Raw genomic sequence first — 19,850 nt, 5'->3', positions numbered from 1 at the left:
TGTTTATTTACCTAAATAGCATTTTAAAAAAAATATATATGACAAAGTCTGATGTTGAATAGTTTAGTGTCAGATGATCTGTCCTTAAAGAGGGATTGGATGAAGCAAACCAGACTACTCTCCCTCTCCTCCCAATTTGAATTTATTTTTGAGACTACTTCTGCTAGATCATGAAGCAATCTGTTCAGGTGTGTATTGAGTTAAAAATAACAACAGCAGAGTCTTGGAGGTATGTTAACAAAAAAGTAGCTTCACTTAGCAGAGTCTTAAAACTGAAGCAAAAACAGTACAAATGGCTTAGTACAAAAAGGCAAAATTAAAGCATAGTATAGCAGCATGTCAGTTCAGCATTACAAGTCATGCATCATGTAACCTCATGGAGAGCAAAACCAGCCAGTTTGGAGAGCGTACAATTCCCTGTATGCTCCAGCAGCATAGCTCTCAGAAACCCAGGAGACCTGCAAAGCAGTTATAGTCTGCAGATTAGCTATGATAGTGACCTGGCCTAATTGGCCAATTGCTCTCTCATTTACTAATTGCAGGTTTACCTTGTTCTGGTTACACCTGCCATTTGCTACACCCTCATCCAGTCACAACTTACTGTGCCGACATGCACTTCCTGACACAATCATGCAATTGATATTCATGAGCTTCATGGAAAGGTCCAAATTTCACATTTCCTTCTATCCGACATGGGAAGCATGGTGGCGACAGCAGGCAAGAGGCCTCAATGAGGTCTCTGTACAACTCCCCCTTTCATCCTATCATAAGAGTCACTGGAAGAAGGAACACTGAGATACACAGTTTGCAAAGCATAGGGTATCTATATAATGGACTTGGAAACGCCAAAGCAGGGGTCGGCAACCTCCGGCCCGCGGGCCGGATGCGGCCCGCGGAGGCCATTGGAGCGGCCCCCGACTGCTGTTGCCGCCGCCGCCCCGCCATCGCCACCGCCTACAGCAGTCGCGGCTTTTGCGGCTCTGGATGCCCCCTTTTGGGCAAAAAATGGCAGGCCCAGAGGCGAAGTGTTCTGACCACAGAATGGTCGCGCGAGACTTTCCTCCAGGAGGCCCGCTGCAGACCCCGGAGCCTCGAATAGGCTCAGACGGCGGCAACGGGCCTCTGGAAGGCGGGGCCGTGCTGGCGCTGGCGGAGGAGCCGGCAGAGCCAAGGCCCCTCAGCAGGGTCTCCATGCCCTGGCCGGCTCTCCCCGTCGGCGGAGGGCTCCAGAGCCAAGGAGCCCTCTGCAGAGGGTCTCCATGGCCCTGGCCGGCTCTCCCGCCGGCGGGAGGCTTCCAGAGCCAAGGAGCCCCTCTGCAGAGGGGTCTCCTGGCCCTGGCCGCCTCTCCGCCGGCGGGAGGGCTTCCAGAGCCAAGGGCCCCTCTGCAGGGGTCTCCATGTCCCTGGCCGGCTCTCCTCCCGGGGGGAGGGCTTCCAGAGCCCAGGAGCCCTCTGGCAGAGGGGTCTCCTGGCCTGGCGGCCCTCCCCGCCGGCGGGAGGTCCAGAGCCAGGGCCCCTCTGCAGAGCCCGGCCGGCCCTCGCGCGGGAGGGCTCCAGAGCCCCGGAGCCCCCTGCAGGGGTCTCCTGGCCCTGGCCGGCCTCAACAAGGGTGTGTTTTGGGTGCTTTTAATGCCAACAGTCTCCCCTTGCTTTGACAATGATAGTGTGATGATGGTGGTGGTGATGATGAGTGAGCTTGAGAGCCATGCACTCTGTTTCTGAAGCTGAGAAGTGTCACCTTCCAAAGTGTGTTTTGGGTGCTTTTTGCTAACAAGTCTCCCTTGCTTTGACAATGAAAGTGATGAGGTGATGATGATGAGTCGCTGAGAAGCATGCAACTACTCTTTCAGAGGCTGAGAGAGTGTGACCTTGCAAAGTGTGTTTTGGGTGCTTTTAAGCTACACCCTCCCTTGCTTTGACATGATAGTGTGGTGGATGATGATGGTCAGGTTGAGAAGCATGCAACTACGGTTCAGAAGCTGAGAGAGTGTGGACCTTGCAAAGTGTTTTGGGTGCTTTTAATCTAACAAGTCTCCCTTGCTTTGACAATGATGTGTGGTGGTGATGATGATGAGTCAGCTTGAGAGGCAGGCAACTACTTTCTGAAGCCGAGAGAGCGCTGCACCTTCAACGTGTGAATGCCACCTGTGCTGTTCTGTGTGTTTTGGATGCAGTTGGGGGTTTGTCCAGAAAGGGACCGAGGAGGAGGAGGGCGGGCCCACACGGTCCTCCTCCTTGCGGGGCTTCGGTGGAGGCTCGCCCCTGGAGGGTGGCTCCACCCCTGGAGGGTGCAAGCTCCGCCCCCAGCATGCAGCCCGCCCCCAGAGGTGGAAGCTCCACCCCTCGGCTCGGCCCCCCAACATTGTCTGTGGGCCGGCCCCTGGCTCCAAAAGGTTGCCTACCCCTGCGCCAAAGAGTTCTTTCCCAGGCTGCTCAGAACGGGAGAATAAAGAGCAGAACTTTTAAAGGCAAATGCCCTTGTTTCATAATAAAGCCACAAATTATGAGCTTTTCTCTTCCAGGAGGCTTTTAATATGTAATTGCACCCAGGGAGGCTTCAAATTGGGGTCGTCTACATTTGTATATTTTTGATGGTTTTATATTTCTTACTCATTATATTGATTTGATATAGTTTCCTTTGTGAGTTGTCTTGGGTCCAATTTAGAAGAAAGATGGCATATAAATAAATAGCTGAAAATATTTGTATCCTTCCAGATACAGGCTAGTTTGAATTATGATGATGTTACTAGCTTAGATGAAAACCTACATTCATGTGCAAAGCAAGTTTCTTCAGATGTCTAGGGTCTCAACCACCTCATCTCCACTTTTCATAGAAGAAAACAGCAGTTCTCATTTGCACCCACAGGAAGCAGGTTGCCGCTAGTACTTCTTTTTCTTCCTTTTTAATCCTGAACGTTCTGTTCATTTAAGTGAATTTTACACTGTTGGAAAATCTTTGAGGATCAGATGGTCCATTGTATTTTGTATTCATCTTGGGGATCACATGCTTGACCACAGACATTTCTGTTCTACTGGTATGAAAGATTATTGAATTCTAGGAACTACTTCAACCTGCATAGATTTCAGGTTCAGGATAAAATAAATTATCCTAGCCTTACATAAAAAAAGTAATCCAAAAGATGCCAGGGGTCTGAACAATCTTTGCAAAATTATCTAAAGAAGGTAATAGTAGCATTTGACATTTCAATAAAGTGCTCCAGTGGTGCTTCATGGACTTGACCTCTTCTGTACTGAGGTTAGAGTTTGGAAGCTGAGCATTCCCTTAAGTACTGAAGTTTCATATCTTCCTCTTACAAAGAAATAGCAACAATAAAACTTTGAGTGCTTGTAGATTGTCAAACTGAGTAACTGGAACAAGGTAAAGTACATGAAGGCCAAGTGGTGTAACTAGTCAAGCTTCTTTGGCGATCTTAATGTATAATGGAGAGAGAGAGAAACTCATTACTTGAGGTTAGAGGAGGAATAGCACTGAAAACAGTACTTGAGATATATATGAAGTATGATGGTCTTTTTTCATCCCTTCACTATATAGTTCAGCTTTTCTAAGAGTGGTAACAATGTTATTCATTAGTTTTATTCTGGAGGGTCAAGTTTCTGAGTGTGGATATTTGTTGTCTGGAAGTATGTCTTTCTTTCATGTTGAAATTGATTTAAAATCTTAGTGAATGATTTTTGGATGAAATATAAATTTATTTGAAAATATCAGCTGGTACATTTGTCTATTTTGCAGTGCTGGAAATATAATTCAGATCTTCTTATTTTCACACACAAAATATAACCATATTAGCATCCAATGACTGAAGATCTGGATGATGCATGCAACTTGGGCAGTTGTGGCTATATGCTATACATATACATTTTTTTCTTCGTCCCTACAGCCCCTCCCAACACCTCCTCTAGTTTCTTCCTATTTGGGGGCAGAAAAGAAAGTTTAGTCCATCCAACCCAAACTACCCTCTCTATAATAATATGGTCTCCTTTGCCCTGATGTTTATGATGAGGCTTATGTGCTACAAACACAGTGGTGCACATTGATGTAATATATGGCAGATAGAAATTATAGTCTTCTCATTTATGGTACATACACACTGGTCATGTCCTTATTTTCCATAACCGTTATGTTGTGTGCATAGTAGCCAGTGTTCTGTTATCCAGATAACATAGTGCTTGAGTCTTTTTAGGTCTACTGCTGCTCACGGTATCAGAATGAGCTGAGCTATGGATTTTAAAATGTTTAGTAAGAATGTACAAGATCCAAAGCTTGGAAAAGTTAATTATTTGGATGACAGTTTCCTAAATCCCCATGTTGGCTGGGATATTTGAGAGCGGCAGTTCCAAAAAATAATTTCTTTTAGTTGTGGTGATCTTTGATAGCTTGCAAATAGTGAGTTACAAGTTAGGTACTTGACTGAAGAAAGTTACTTCAGGGGAAGTACAAGGATGTAATGAAATCACATTATAGTAGCAATGTAACAAGATTAAAGTTACTTTATGATGTGGCATTTAATCACTCTGCAGTTTAAATTACCACAAGTAAAGTCATGGTCTCTAATTACTTTCAGAAATTATTTTTAAAGAGCATTTTTAGAAGCATTCTGAAAATTAACCTTTTGTTGTTAACTCATTGTGGTATTGAAAAAGTAACACATTATATTACTCTCTGTTATTTTTGAGGGGGGAAAGTTCTTGTGATTGGTAAGAGAATGGCATAGCAAATGAAAAATGACTGTCAAATACTGCAGGGGAAACAAATCATTTTAAAATGTAACTTTGAGTTCTGTTTTGAAAGTATTGTAGAATGTTTCTAATCAATTCATCCTTTCTTTAAGCTCATCAGAGCAATACATGTTGTTGTTTTGCAGGCTTGTGTATTTATACTACACAATTATATCAGTCTGTTAGCAGTTTATTTCACATTGTTTCATTCTACAGATGTGTAGTTTGGTGGGGTACTTAGCATTCTCTGTTAGCTGTCCCCTAAACTACAGCTGTAGGGAAACTGATCAGGGCTGGTGGTTGTCGTATGATTGCTGTAACCATTATTATGTTGTGTATCCACATTGCACAGTTAAAGCATGGTGACACCACTTTAACTGCCATGGCTCTAGCCTATAGTGTCATGGAATTTGTTGGGTGATTTGTTTGTTTGTTGTTTGAGGCACTTAGCAGTCTCTCCTAGAGCACTCTTATGCTGTTATTCAGGGGATGTGGACAAGAGCTCTCTAATGGACAGTACCAAATCCCTCACCAAACATTCCCAGGATTCCATAGGATGGAGCAATGGCAGTTAAAATGCAAACACTCAGCATCTATTCGAAGTCATAAACTAGAATATCAGAGGGGCTTGCATCCTGGAGCGGACCAGTGGTGTTGATTTGCCCACTACTCTATGTTCTGTCTTAGGTGGCTTTACCTTCCAAACTAAGCTGCTGTAGTACCTCCAGATCCTCCTCCTCCTCTCTCTTTTTGTGTTCATGTAATATTACAGGAAAGGGAACTGCAAGTGAAGAAGCTTAAGCAAGGTCCTGTCCCATAAGCAACAATGCTAGCCTTGTATTTAAGCACCAACCTGGTAGTCATAAATGACCAGGAATTCTGTGCTGGCCAAGTATTAGTGGACTGGTAGAGGAGGAATGGAGTGCTTTATCCTTTCCCCACACTAGGCTAGGCTTTATTTTTAATGCAAGCTGTTACAGGGTAGGTGAGGATTATGTGCAAAGACCCTAGCCTTTGACTGTGAGGGCACAGAACAGCTGAACCTTCTTGGGAGATACAAAGAATAAGGGAAGTTCACAGCTTCTGAGACAGTATAGGAAGTATAACCCTTATTTCTGCTGCTGGTCTCTTTCCGTGCCTGCCCCAAACATGCAGTAGAATGGCCTTAGTCCCTTTTTTATTCCTTTATCCTATCTAAAAGTAACCATCATTGCCCCAGCCACAGTCCAGAATTCATCACACATCACACCTTTTCTTTCTTTTGCTACAGTCTTGAGTTGCTTCTGTTTCAGAGCCACTGGTAGCACATCAGTCCAAAGCAATTCAATACAGCACTTACTAGATTGTATTGAGATAAGGCAGCATTTACAGACAATGGCTGTTTGGCAAACGGGTTTTTTTTTTAAAGTAAGAAACCAAGATTACTTTTTTCCCTCTTTTTTCGGGAAAGAACATTTACGTTACTTTAAAGGTCTGTTATCTGTATCACGGTTAAAATAGAGCACATGTTCCTAAACATTATGGCATAGTTTTGAAAATACACAAGAAAAAGATAAGATGGATTTCTCTTTCTCTGAATGCTTTAAGTTTTTAAATTGAGAAGCTTAAAGTGGAAAAAGAACTAAAAGACAGTAAAAGAGATGGATTTATTCCCAGAGTGCATTTTTTAGTATTAGCAACAAAAGCTGAGATAATGTGCATTTATTATCTAAACTCCATATACCATATATTCAAAGCACCCTTTAAATTTTAAAGTCTACTGAGCAAGTGTTTTGAAAATGATCACACCAGTAGGTAAAATGCAGGACACATGAAATGAAAGCAGCAATGTTTCTACTAGGCCTGCAGGAAATGCAGCACATCAGTTCATTTAAATGCATTTATAACAGCATTTCAAATGCACTATTGTGGAAAAGATTGGTGGTATCTGGAATAATGCCACCTTCAAAGCTTAACAGAAAATATTATTATATACCATTCTTAGTATCGTTTCTGAAATATTTTTAAATTCTTGAATCATTTTGTATTTTACATAATACAGTCAAGATGCCAATACTAAACAGAAAGAAATATGGATACAAAGGTTAGATAATGTTGCCAAATTATTACTCAGATATGGAATAACAGAATAATTTCTTTTAAATAAAATTGATTTTATAAGAGGTTCATTTATTTGTTCAAAACTCAATAAAAATTATATGAAATACTTCCTCTTACTGACACAAATAAAGGCTCTTTAAAGAGCCCTGGTGGCGCAGTGATTAAATACCTTTATTGCAAACAGTAAGATTCTGAGTTCAATAGGCAGAGGCTCCGGCTCAACTCAGGCTTGCATCCTTACCAGGTTGCCAAAATGAGTACCCAAATTGTTGGGGGCAATTAGCTTACACTTTGTAAACCGCTTAGGGGGCGCTTAAGTGCACTGATAAGCAGTAAAGAAATGTACTTGCTATTGCTATAGTTACTTAAAATCAGTTGTCTGAACACCCACCCTAATTTTTGTTTTCATATGAAAGTAAAATAAATATAGCAAAAGAAAACAGTAAAATAAAACACTTTTCTCTTCTTTGATTTCATGTCATGTAACATAAAACCATTTGCTGTTTGTAACTGTTGATTGTTAGTAAACCATGTGTAAAAAGTCACAGTTGTACATAACTGCAAGAAATCAAAAGAAATCAGAAACCTTATGGAACCTTATGTAAAAGAGAGTGAAAGGATATATTTGTGCCAACTTAGTTAATACTAGTTTGATACATTCTGTCATGGCTCTGCTCTGCAGAAACCTAGCATTTAAAGTTTGTGAAAGTACTTAAAATTCTGTGCTAGAAAGAACTCAGTGCTCAACCCTGAACCTACTGCACTAGAATCCTATAGCAGAGAAGTCAAAGTACCTCTAAAAACTACAAATCCCAAGAATCTGTAGGATGGAGCCATGACAATTAAAGTAATATTGGACTGCTATAAGTGTTTGGTTCAGTAACACCCGTAGAAGTTTATCACACAGAACACTTACCCAAACATTGCTGAAGTGTTACCCAAATGTTTCAGAAGCACCGGAGATGGGATCATCCATCACACTTCTGAAACGTAATAGAGGCTTCCTGCTTCCCTTCCATTGTGGAAGCATTCTTTGGGAAGCCTCAGAAAAGCACAAAAGATCCCGTTAATAAAAATGGCTTTTCTGAGGCTTCCTCACGAATGCTTCCATGACGGAAGGGAAGGGGGAAGCCTCTATGACGTTTCAGAAGCACGACGGATGATCCCACCTCCGGTGCTTCTGAAACGTTTGAGAAACCCTTGGGCAGCGTTTGGACAGCGGTAAGTGCCATGTGTGATAAACGCCATAGTCCCAGGATGTGTAAAAGTATTTTTGGAGTTTATTCCAAAAATAATCCAGTGCATTTTGGGCCAGGAAAACATTACATTATACATGTAATAGTCACACTCACACCAATTTTAATCTCCCTCCAGAAGTTTTATATGTGATATTCTTTCCAACTTTTGACATAACACTATAATCACAAAAAGAACCTACCATACCCTCTGTGTAAAACGATATGTGAAGAAAGTAGTATGGGAATATAAGGCTAGAACTGCTATTGTTGTTTGTTGTTAACTGCCCTCAAGTTGGCCCCGACTCATGGTGAAAATGTGGATGAGACATCTCCAAGACCCCTTATCTTCCACTGTTCTTCTTAGGCCCTGTAAATTTAGACCCATGACCTCTATGACTGAATCTATCCATCTGGTGTGCAGTCTTCCTCTCTTTCTGCTGCTTTCTACCTTTTCTAGCATAATCGTCTTTTCCAGTGAGTCTTGCCTTCTCATGATGTAGCCAAAGTACAACAGCCTCGGTTTCATCATCTTGTCTTATAGGCAGTCTTCAAGCTTAATCTGTTCAACGTTACCTTTGTCTTTTTGGCTGTCAACAATGTCCTCAGCACTCTTTTCAGCACCACATCTCAAATGAGTTGATTTTCTTTCCATCAGCTTTCTTCATTGTCCAGCTCTCACATATCCGCATATGGCAATGAGCTTGGATGAGTCTAAATTTAATGCTCAGTTGTATATCTTTACACTTAAGGATCTTATCTAGTTCTTTTATGGCTGCCCTTCCCATTCCTAGTCTTCTTCCTATTTCTTGACTGCAGTCTCAATTCTGATCAGTGTTTGATCCAAGATAAGGGAAATCATTGACTATTTTGATTTCCTCATTGTCTAGGGGCTGGAGCAGACGGACAACAAAGAACAGCCCACATCTACTCTGGCCAGAAGTGGACTGAGTCCATGCTGACTGCACTGCCTTCTCAAAAAGTGGGCCACAGTCACAGGACTCAACCTGTGCCACCAAGAGCTGGATTATCCCAGCTCCTTTTTGCTTTGGTTCAAAGGACTCGAGTGCAGCTTTGGGGTGACTTCGGGCTGCATTGGAGGTATGCATCGTTTGAACACCACACCTCCAAAGCAGCCAGAAGCTGTTTCTTTTTGCCTGTGTCTTATGGGCCTAGGCTGAATTTATATAGATTGATTATTTTTGTTTTCTTTATGTTCAGCAGCAAGCCTGTCTCTGCACTTTCTTGACCTTTCGTAGTAATTGTTCCAAGTCTATGACATTTTCCACTGGTAATATGATGTCATCCACATATCTTGATTGTTGATGTTCCTTCTTCCTATGTTCACTCCTGGTCAAAACCTTTGCAGATAAAATCTCTCAGATAAGGGCCGACTTAGTACAGAGTCAACAAGCATTAGTACAGAGTCAACAAGAGAGGTGTCTAGTGACTCCGTTAATGAGGTTATCTTGGATCAATTTCAGTCTATGAGTACTGATGATGTGGACAAGCTGCTTGGTAAGGTAAAAAAGACCACCTGCCTTCTCGATTCCTGTCCATCTTGGCTGGGCATCAAGGGAGGTGAGGCAACCTTGAAGCTGCTACAATCTATAATCAATGCCTCCCTCAGGGAAGGTTGTTTTCTGTCAAGTTTGAAATTAGCAGTGGTGAAATCCATTCTAAAGAAATCTTCCCTTGATCCCCTAGACAAAAACAATTATCAGCCGGTATCTCTTCTTCCCTTTTTGGGTAAGGTGATCAAGAGGGCGGTTGCAAACCAGCTCCAAGCAGTCTTGGATGACACCAATTATCTCGATCCATTTCAAACTGACTTCAGGTCAGGATACGGAGTGGAGACTGCCCTGGTTGGCTTGGTCGATGATCTCCGTCTGTGCATCAACAGGGGAAGTGTGGCCCTGTTGGTGCTCTTGGACATCTCAGCAGCCTTCAATACCATAGACCATGGTATCCTTCTGGAACGCCTGAAAGAGTTAGGAATTGCTGGCTCTGCTCTGCAGTGGCTACATTCCTACCTCTCGGGCAGATACCAGAAGGTGATGCTAGGGGACAGCTGCTTCTCTATGAGAGAGCTGACATCTGGCGTCTCTCCAGGTGCCATTTTGTCCCCCATGCTGTTTAACATTTACATGAAGCTGCTGGGCAAGACCATCCAGAGACATGGGGTGGGGTGTCCTCAGTACGCTGATGACGCCCAAATCTATTTCTCTATGTCTCGGACTGTTTCAGTGACCAAGGAGGGCATCTCCCCCCTGAATGACTGCCTGAAGTTGGTAATGGATTGGATGAGGGAAAATAGACTTAAGCTGAATCCAAATAAAATGGAGGTACTCATGATAGGTAACCCCAATCTGGGTATGGAGAAAAGCTCAACAGTTCAGGGGTCACACTTCCCCTGAAAGACTGCATCCGCAGCTTGGGGGTGCTTCTAGATTCGTCGCTTCAACTGTCTTCTCAGGTTGATGCAACAACCAGGAGTGCCTGTTATCAGTTTCGGCTGATATGCCAGTTGCGCCCCTACCTGGAGCAGTGGGACCTAGAAATGGTTGTACATGCTCTAGTAACCTCTCGTCTAGATTACTGCAATGCGCTCTACATGGAGCAACCTTTGTGCCACATCTGGAATCTCCAATTGATACAAAACATGGCAGCCAGACTGGTCACCAGAAAATCCAAGTTCGACCATATTACACCTATTTTAAAATCACTACATTGGCTGCCTATTAGCTTCCAGGCACAGTACAAGGTGTTGGTTATCACCTATAAAGCCCTACATGGCCTGGGTCCAGTCTACTTGAAGGAACGCCTCCTCCCATACAGTCCTTCCTGTACACTCCGATTCTCTGGGAAATACCTCTTACAATCTAGAAAGACCAGACTGGCGGTGACCTCCCAGAGGTCCTTCTCTGTTACTGCTCCAAAAATGTGGAATGACCTGCCGGAAGAGATTCGCCAATTATCCTCGCTTGAGGCTTTCAAAAAGGCGACAAAAGCCTTTCACTTCCGGCAGGCCTTCCCCGATTGATAATGTACAGAACCAAGTGAATCCCCCTACTTTTATTATTTTTCTTAGTTGTGGTTTGTCTAGTAACTTTCTCATATTGTTATGTATTTTTAACAATGTTTTATTGTTTAATTTTATACTTGGGAGGGAGGTTTGGGCTGGGGCCTTGTGGGGCCTGTTGTTTTTACTGTTGTATATTTTAAAACTTTGCTGTTACCCGCCTCGATCCTCAAAACGGAAGAGGCAGGATATAAATATATTATTATTATTATTATTATTATTATTATTATTATTATTATTATTATTTTCTTCATATGAAGAAGAACAAGTTGAACAGGAAGGATGATAGATTGTATCCATGCTTGACCCCTTTGCCAAATGAGAACCATTCTGTTCTGACAGTAGCCTCCTGTCCTAAGTACACATTTCTGATCAGGTCTATGTCTTTACAAGTGTTCCATAACATTTTATGATCTATGCAGTCAAAGGCTTTGCTATCACATATAATATAAAGCACATACTGATTTTTTTCCCCCTGGAATCCCTTGATGTACTCCATTAACCACTGTATGTGCAATGTGATCCCTAGTGCCTTTTCCTTTTCTGAATCCCACTTGAACCTCTGGGATTTCTCTCTTTATATATGACTGGAGTCTATGCTGCAGAATTTTGGGCATAATTTTGCTTGCATGGGAAATTATTGTTGTAGACCTATAGTTGTTGTAGTCTTTTGTATCTCCTTTTTTGTGGATTGAGAATCTAGAACTACTGGGTAGAAATGGCAGAGAAGCAGATTTCAGTTAACATTTTAGGAGGAATACATTAACAATCTGAACTGCTTCACAGTGAAATAGACCCCCTTGGAACCTAGGATGTGTCTGAAGTACAGAATTATATCGCTTTAACCACCATGGCTATGTCATATGGAATCATGGGAGTTGTTTGGTATGGTGCTTGAAATTCTATGTTATACAGCTCTAGTGCACTCTTCTTGAAATACAGCGGATAATTCCAGATACCACACCAAATGGCAATTCCCATGATTCTGTAGCAAATCAAACTCTATTCTTTCTTTTTAAAATAGATTTTAATAATATAATACAAAGAAAGGAAAAGGAAAAGGAGGAAGAGGAGGAGGAGGAAAAGGGGGGGGGAAAGACAAGAAAAGGGATATAGAACATGAACATGGGCTAGGTATATACATTAATATACGCTGATCACGGGTGACATGTGTGCACACAAATCTGTTTCTGGGACACAGAATGCTGTTCTCTAACCCACTGTACTCTTTCCAGAATATCCCCTTTGCAGCTGTGAATCCTGGGATGGGTTGCTGCTCTGATGCTTACCTAAGGGGAGGCAAATTATATGATGAAAAGGAGGCTGCTTTGGCCTTTAAGGGAAGGAAAATGAGTGCACACCCTCATTTCTTCCCATTCTCAATTATCACTAGCTGCTACTTCATCATCTGAATTGTTTCCTCTCTCTCCTTCCCCTACTGCTATAAGCAGTAGCAGCAGGTTTGGGCTTGATGGCTGCCATGATGGGGAGAGGACAATGAACTGGATAGGCAAAACTTAGACTCCACTTCCTCAGTGTGAGATCTCAGTCTGTATGTCCCAAACTACTTTTTTTTTAAGCATATGCCTGCAAAATATACATGCACATAAACTGAAAGTAGTGAAATCATCTGTCCTTTGAATCACAGAATATGAATGTTTATTTTTCCAACCTTGGAGTATAAGTCTTCTAGCAATAGTAAAAGCACGCATGATCCAACCATCTTGATCATCAATTCAATTCAAAATTGCAGGGATATGATTTAAATATACATGTGCATATACAAATGTCAGAATATTGTCTACTAAAAGATTAATTTGCTGTAATACCTCCAACTGAAATGTCATCATCATAGGATACAATGAAACATTATTTGTTTCATTACCAACATTTAACTGAAGAGACATTCTTTCCACACACACAAAAAAAAGAAAAGAAAAGGCGTAATGGTCTCCACTATACAGTACTCCAAAGCATCAAGGTGTTGTTGTGTTTCCTGAACCAACATTTTACATCATTTTATTATTTGCCATCAGATTGACTTCAGCATATGCCAACCCTATGAATGAGAGTCCTCCAAGAGCTTCGGGCATCCACTGCCCTGCTCAGATCTTGCAAGGTCAGGGCAATAACTTTCTTGATTGAATCAATCCATCTGGAGTGTGGTCTCCTTTTTTGCTTCTGCCTTTCACTTTACCAAGCATTATCATATTTTTTCATGAGTCACATTGTCTCATATGTCCAAAATATGACAGCCTCAGCCTAGTTATCTTCACTTCTGATAAGAGTTTAACCTCCATTTGTTCTGAAGCCCATTCATTTGTCTTTGTAGCAGTCCACTATATCCATAGAATTTGTCTCCAGCACTACATTTCAAATGAGTTGATTCTCTTCCTGACAGCCACACATAGAAATAACAAATGCTATGGCTGGATGATTTTGACTTTGCTATTTAACATTATGATATGATGTCTTATTGTTAAAATGAAACAAATAAAGTGATAAAATACAGTTTGTCTGACCCTTTTGCCAGTGGGAAACCACAAAGGTGACATGATAGCCATGTTTAAATATTTGGAAGGATGTCATATTGAGATGGGGCAAACTTTCTGCAGAGACTAGGACACTGAGCAGTTGATTCAAGCTGCAAAAAAAGATTCCACTAAAAGTTAGGAAGAACTTCATGATGGTGAGAGCTTTTCGACAGTGGAATATGCTGCTGGATAGCCATCTGTCAAGAGTCCTTTGATTGTGTGTTCCTGAATGGCAAGGAGTTGACTGGATTGCCCTCATGGTCTCTTCCAGTTTTATGATTCTGTGATTCATTCTGTTTCTCCAGATTGTCTCCTGACACTGGCCTCTTGTCCAGAGTATAGGATATATATCAGAACAGTCAGGTGTTGTTTTTCTTAGAGTGAACCATAATTTTTCATCTTTTACAGAGATAGGCTTCGTCCGTTGCTGACAGGGAGCTGATAATTTAAGACTATTGTATATACTTGACTATATGTTGATCTCATGTATAAGTTGAAGGCAGGTTTTGGGGGCAAAATTAAGATTTTGCCATGACCTGTGGATAAGTCAAAGGTAAAATTTGGAGGCTCCTTTAGTGTGTCTATATGTGCGCACAGCAAGAGGGACCCTAATTCCGGCTTTTTGCTTCAGCGTTTCAACTTTGGTTTCACCCTTGACTGCCCAGACAGCAGCAGCCAGCACAAGCAGGAAAAGGACTCTTTCTGCTTGGCTCAAGAGAAAAAGAAACTCTCTCCCGACCACATGGGGAAATCTGAAAGAACTGCCATCACATTAACATACTGACCCATAAATAAGTTGACTTGGGATTTTGAGATCAATTTTTGGGAATAAATTTTTAGATCAGTATATATGGTAGTTACAAATCTGATTGCTTTATGCTAGAAGATTTGGCCATACTGCCATTATTTCTCTTGATACAGGAAAAACATTTGACAATTTTTATTACTTTATAGACATTTTTGGCGGGTTACAAACCGCCAAAAAGCGGCGCTCTGCCGCCGCCACCGGTTGCTGCATCTGGGAACCACAGCAGCCAAACTGTGCAGTTCCCGGACGCAGCAAAGAAGAAGCACCAAAATGGCGCATTTTCTTGCGCCCCGGATGGGACGCTAAGCATCCAGCACGTAAAGATGGTGGCGCCCGTGTGTATAGGGCGCCACCATCTTTACGCCCTCGTCACGTGCTAGGGGTGAGGCTGGTATGGATGCTAGGTCCTCGGCCAACCCCTAGCACATGACGGGGGCGCCGCAAAGGCCCATTTGTAACGGGCCTTTGTTTCCCTTTGAAATTCTTGACATAGATGTGGAATTTTAATCTCTCTCCTAAGCCAAGAGTAATTACAAGTGGCACATACAAGTAGATCAAACCCCACCATTTCTAGGATTATACCTAAAAAGTGTGAGTACAAGGCAGTTTTGTGTGCAGATGATCTTCTGTTGTTTATTTTTAGACTAGAATCTTCTTGAGGAAGGCGGTCTGCTTATTCTATTAACTATAGATCAGACTACTGTATCTGTCTTAGAGAGATACAGCTCTCCTGTGCAGGAAGCATTTTAAGCAAAAGCTGGGCAGCCATCATTTAGGGATGCTGTGCCTGATTTCTGGGATCGGATCAGGGACTGAATTAGCTGGCCTCCCAGCTTTCTTCAACTCTGTCATTCCAACCAGTAGGATTAGGAGTGAGCTACAGATGCAAAAGTGTGGGCTTGTATTTGAATCAAAATGCATTTCTTTCCCAATGCTTAACTAATATTAATTTTTAAAGTAATATTTTGTTCCCCCTATAAGAGATATTTCATAGAGGTTGAAAGAAAATAGAAACAATCCATTTATAAAATTGTTGCTACAGATATAATTAGATCCATTTTAGGACCAAAAGTTTTATGTAGCAACTGACAGAAGGATACACAATAATTATAGCTTGTTGACAAGTTGAAGAGAGTTCCCTTTTTATCTTACAGCTTTAGAAACCAAACTGTAAATAAATATGCTATTTGACAGATTGTAATTGCCACCAGCATGGCATCTTTTCATTTAATCAGATGGTGTTATTAAAAAGGGAGTTACAATTAAACATTTTATAATGTGACGTAGAGCTCCATTTAAAATCTCCAGCAAACAGTAATTTGCATTTGATGTGCAACCCCTTTCTATTTGCAGAAGTGTTATTGGCTGTGACCTTCCATTGGTTGGGTCTCTGTTTGCTGCTCTTTTCATTCTTTGATAAATAGTATTGAGCATCCCCCCATGCTCCCTCTCTCTTTCTGTCTCTGCCTCACAATGCACTTGAAAATATAGCATTCCTACATTAGATCCTTTTGACCCTTATCCTGGAACGTGCAAAACAAACAGAATGAAATGTTGAATTCTCTTGACACAGAATTAATGTTCTGGATTTATATTGCAAATGGTAGGTTCTATCCAATTTTCTATTAAGTCAGTTTCACTCAAGATCAATAAGATTTTTTTAAAAAGAGGGAAAATAGGCTTTAACTTAGGACTCTACTTCAAAAATAATTTTAAATCATTTAAAGAAGGACAGTGCTGAATGTGTTTATGTGGAAAGCTTTTCAAGAATTCTGAGGGCTCTAACACGTTTTTAAGACAATGTCTCTGTAGATTCTGATTCTTTTTTTTTTCTTGTATGCCTGGTTTTGTTTTGTTTTGTTTCGTTTTTGTACTGATGTTTTTGATGGGAGAGAAACTGGATTAAGCTACAGTTTAGTATTGTCCTACTTGAATCCATACAAAACTGTTTGTCTTGGGTATTCTTGATAGAATGTTGATGCAGGGTACTGATGGAGATATTTAATTTTTGAGTCATAGCATGAGTTTCCTAAGGAAGCATTGGCATATAAAAAGATGAGGGGAAAGGGGGGCATGTTTAGCATAACAATTCCCAAGAGAAATAAAACCCAAAACCTGCACTCTTCACTTCAGTCCAAGATTAAAGAAAACAACAACAACAAAAAAACCCTTCAACTATTCAAAGAAGGAGGCACAGGAGAACTGAAACACATTTTATGCAAATTAACTCAAGTTCATAGACTATTTATAGTAGTATAAGACTCCTGAAATCATATGACTAGTTCACTTCACTAATGAAATTATGCATGGTACAGAACAAGTATACATAAAAGTATTTTATGTAAAAGAAAAATAATCTCATAGTACTGGAAATGGGGATCATCAGCTTAAGCTAAATGATGAGAGATTCAGGGCAGATTAAAATAAACGGTTCCCCTTTCCTGTACATAATTTGTGGAATCACAAGTCATAATGATGGTCACCAACTTAGATAGCTTTGAATGGTGATTAAGCAAATCCGTGGAGAATAAGACTATCAATACTACTAGTCATGATGATTATACATTATGTTCAGTGCCAGAAGCAATGTGTCTCAGTGTATCAGTTGCTGGTAGTAGGGATGCAATTCATCACTAAGTTTCTTCCAATAATAGATAATTTTAGCAATTTGATTTCTTCTACAAGAAAATCTTCAAAAAAATTTCAAAGCCTAGTCACAAATTCACACATGGTAGTTTTGTGCAGAAAACAGCATTTTCTGCATAGGAAAAAAGATTTTCTGTATAGAAAATGCTGTTTTCTGTACAAAACAACTACAGTATATGGGATTTTTGTTCAGAATTAGCCCTGAACTGCAAAGATTCTTGCCAGTCCAGGATTTTACCTGGTCAGCCACTTTGGAAAAGGCTACTGTACTAGATAAACCTTTGGTCCATAATAATTGCTCTTATGAATTTGCCTGAATTACTGCAGTTAATTCAACATCTATGTGATATACTGTATATTGAAGTATATTGTTGCTGAATTATAAATAGAATTCACCTATTAAAATGACCATAATATGACCATATCTTTGCTACACTAGCATCAACTAACCAAAAATATACTAATTTGAGAAGAGAAAGCAATATCAGAAGAAAATCTCCAGAGAGTTAGGGGCTGTACAGACCAGCAATAAGCTCTGGCTTGGGGGCAGTGTGGGGACATGGCATTTGGACATCACATGCTCCAATGCCACCCCCCAAGCTGGCATCATGCCACCCTGGCCACATGGCAGGTGGTGTTACGGCGCTCCTTGGGCACAGCATTCACACGCCACACTCCAAAAGGAGCACAGAAAAGTGCTGCGGTTGTGGAAAGGGTGCCCTTTTTCCAGGTCAAAAAAAAGGAGTGGCATTTTGCTACTTCTTTTTGGCTTGGAAAAATGCTGGATCGAGGCCACAGCATGCGGTTTCCGCAACCCAGATTGAGCACTCAAAGGGGCAGCAGCAAGCCACTCCTTTGGGGTGGTCTGTTTCGCCCCTTAGTTAGCCATATCAGTCTGTTGCAGCAAAAATAAAGGGAGGGTTGTGTCACACACACACACACACGTTATCAAACTGATTACAGTATATAATCTGTATGTGTGTGTATTATATACAGTATACAGACAGAGAAAGAGACAGACAGACAGACAGACGGACAAGAATATATTTCAAGGATTATGGGGAATGAATCTGATTATTCACACATGGTTTTAGTTCTACTTGAATTTTATTTCCTAGTTTTGATTTGGTATTGACTCTCCAAACAAGATTTCAGAAAAAATTCAAGACTCATGGAATCTTTCAACACTATACAATTGTAGCATTAGGACTCCACCTTAACTACTGTGGTTTCATCCTGTGGAATGCTGGACTTTACAGTTTGGTGAGGCACCATCTCTCTGGCAAATCATTTTACATTCCCATCCCTAAACTGGGAATCTCAGGATTCCATAAGATGTTGCCATGCAGTTATAGTGGAATTATAGTGCTGTAGTTACGTAGAGTGAAAGTATCTCTGTGAAACAGTCTTTAAGTGAAACTAATTCTGATATCATCCACTGTAACCTCGTGATTTAGTATTTACTGGTTTATTTCTGAATTAAATTGAAGGGGATAACTTGTTCAACCAACTTTCAGCCATCATTCTATATCATTAAAATACAAGTCTCTTCTCTAGCCTCAACTTTGCTGGGTTTTTGGGTTTTTTTATCTTTTCTTTTTCCCTGTACTTATTAGTTGAGGAACTGCTGTTCATGAAACACCATCCCAAAGCACTCTTCACCTTTTCAAATAATTCTCTCTATCCTGGATGCTTCTTTTTATTTCGGTGACTTCAAAGAAGTGTACTTAGATTCCCACTATACAGATGGAGAGCTGAGGCTGAGAACAGACCTGCCAAGTGTGAGAATCATGATTTTAAGGCTTATATAAATCTACCATGCAAGCATAATGCATGGTAAGATGAACATCCTAAGGCTTGTGCTTTCAAGAATATGATGATTAAAAAGAATGCCAATACTTAATTTATGTGCTTTGATTTTTCTGGCTTTATTTTCATTGTGGGTCATGTATCATATAGCAGTGAGTTGTAACATAGCTTGCTGAAGAATAGCCAGTTACCTCATGAAAAGGATATTTTGAATGAAGTCCCATAGTTTCTCATTGATAACAGAATTCACTGAAGCACACTGGTTAGTAGTGAATATACACTGTGTTTTCTTTTGTTAAAGCTGAGTCATTTGCAGCCAGGAGGTATAAACTAGGTGCACGATTTGAGGATGGTCGTCAAGAAAAAAGGTAGTATAAGAAGGAAGGGCTGAAAATGTATAGGAATACCCAGGTGCTAGAAATACAGAAGACATCCCGGCCCAAACAGGACATCTTTTATATTTTCTTTTGTCCTAAAGATCCAAAGGAAGTTTAGCTTGCATGCGCATAATCTGTCCAGAGCCACAGGAAACATCACCGAGAAGAATTTCCATGCTGCACCTTATGGACACTGCCATTGGGCAGCCACACAGAGAACCAAAGTCTTCCAGCTGGACCATCCTGCCAGCTTCCAGTAGCTTTTTGATTTCCTGGCCTGTCCACACTCTTCCACAAACTCAAGACTTTTTAATCAGGACATTAAATAAACTATGAGAAGAAGCAGTGTAGTTTGGTCAGAGTGCATATTTCTTAGATTGTAAGCCTGAGGACAGGGAACTGTCTAACTAAAAGATTGTATGTACAGTGCTGTGTAAATTTACAGTGCGTTATAAATAAAGGTTAATAATAATAATAATAATAATAATAATAATAATAATAATAATAATAATAATAATAATA

General features: G+C 40.8%; 1 protein-coding gene across 3 annotated transcripts in view; it reads left to right on the top strand.

The window, feature by feature from the left end:
* TOX (thymocyte selection associated high mobility group box) overlaps window positions 1–19,850 on the top strand; it is a 326,596-nt gene that overhangs the window by 199,196 nt on the left and 107,550 nt on the right. The gene's annotated exons all lie outside the window — the stretch shown is intronic.

The sequence above is a fragment of the Sceloporus undulatus genome, chromosome 4, assembly GCF_019175285.1.
Source record: "Sceloporus undulatus isolate JIND9_A2432 ecotype Alabama chromosome 4, SceUnd_v1.1, whole genome shotgun sequence".
Lineage (NCBI taxonomy): Eukaryota > Metazoa > Chordata > Lepidosauria > Squamata > Phrynosomatidae > Sceloporus > Sceloporus undulatus.
Note: the sequence above shows the minus strand (reverse complement) of the source record. Positions and strands in the feature narration are given on the sequence as shown.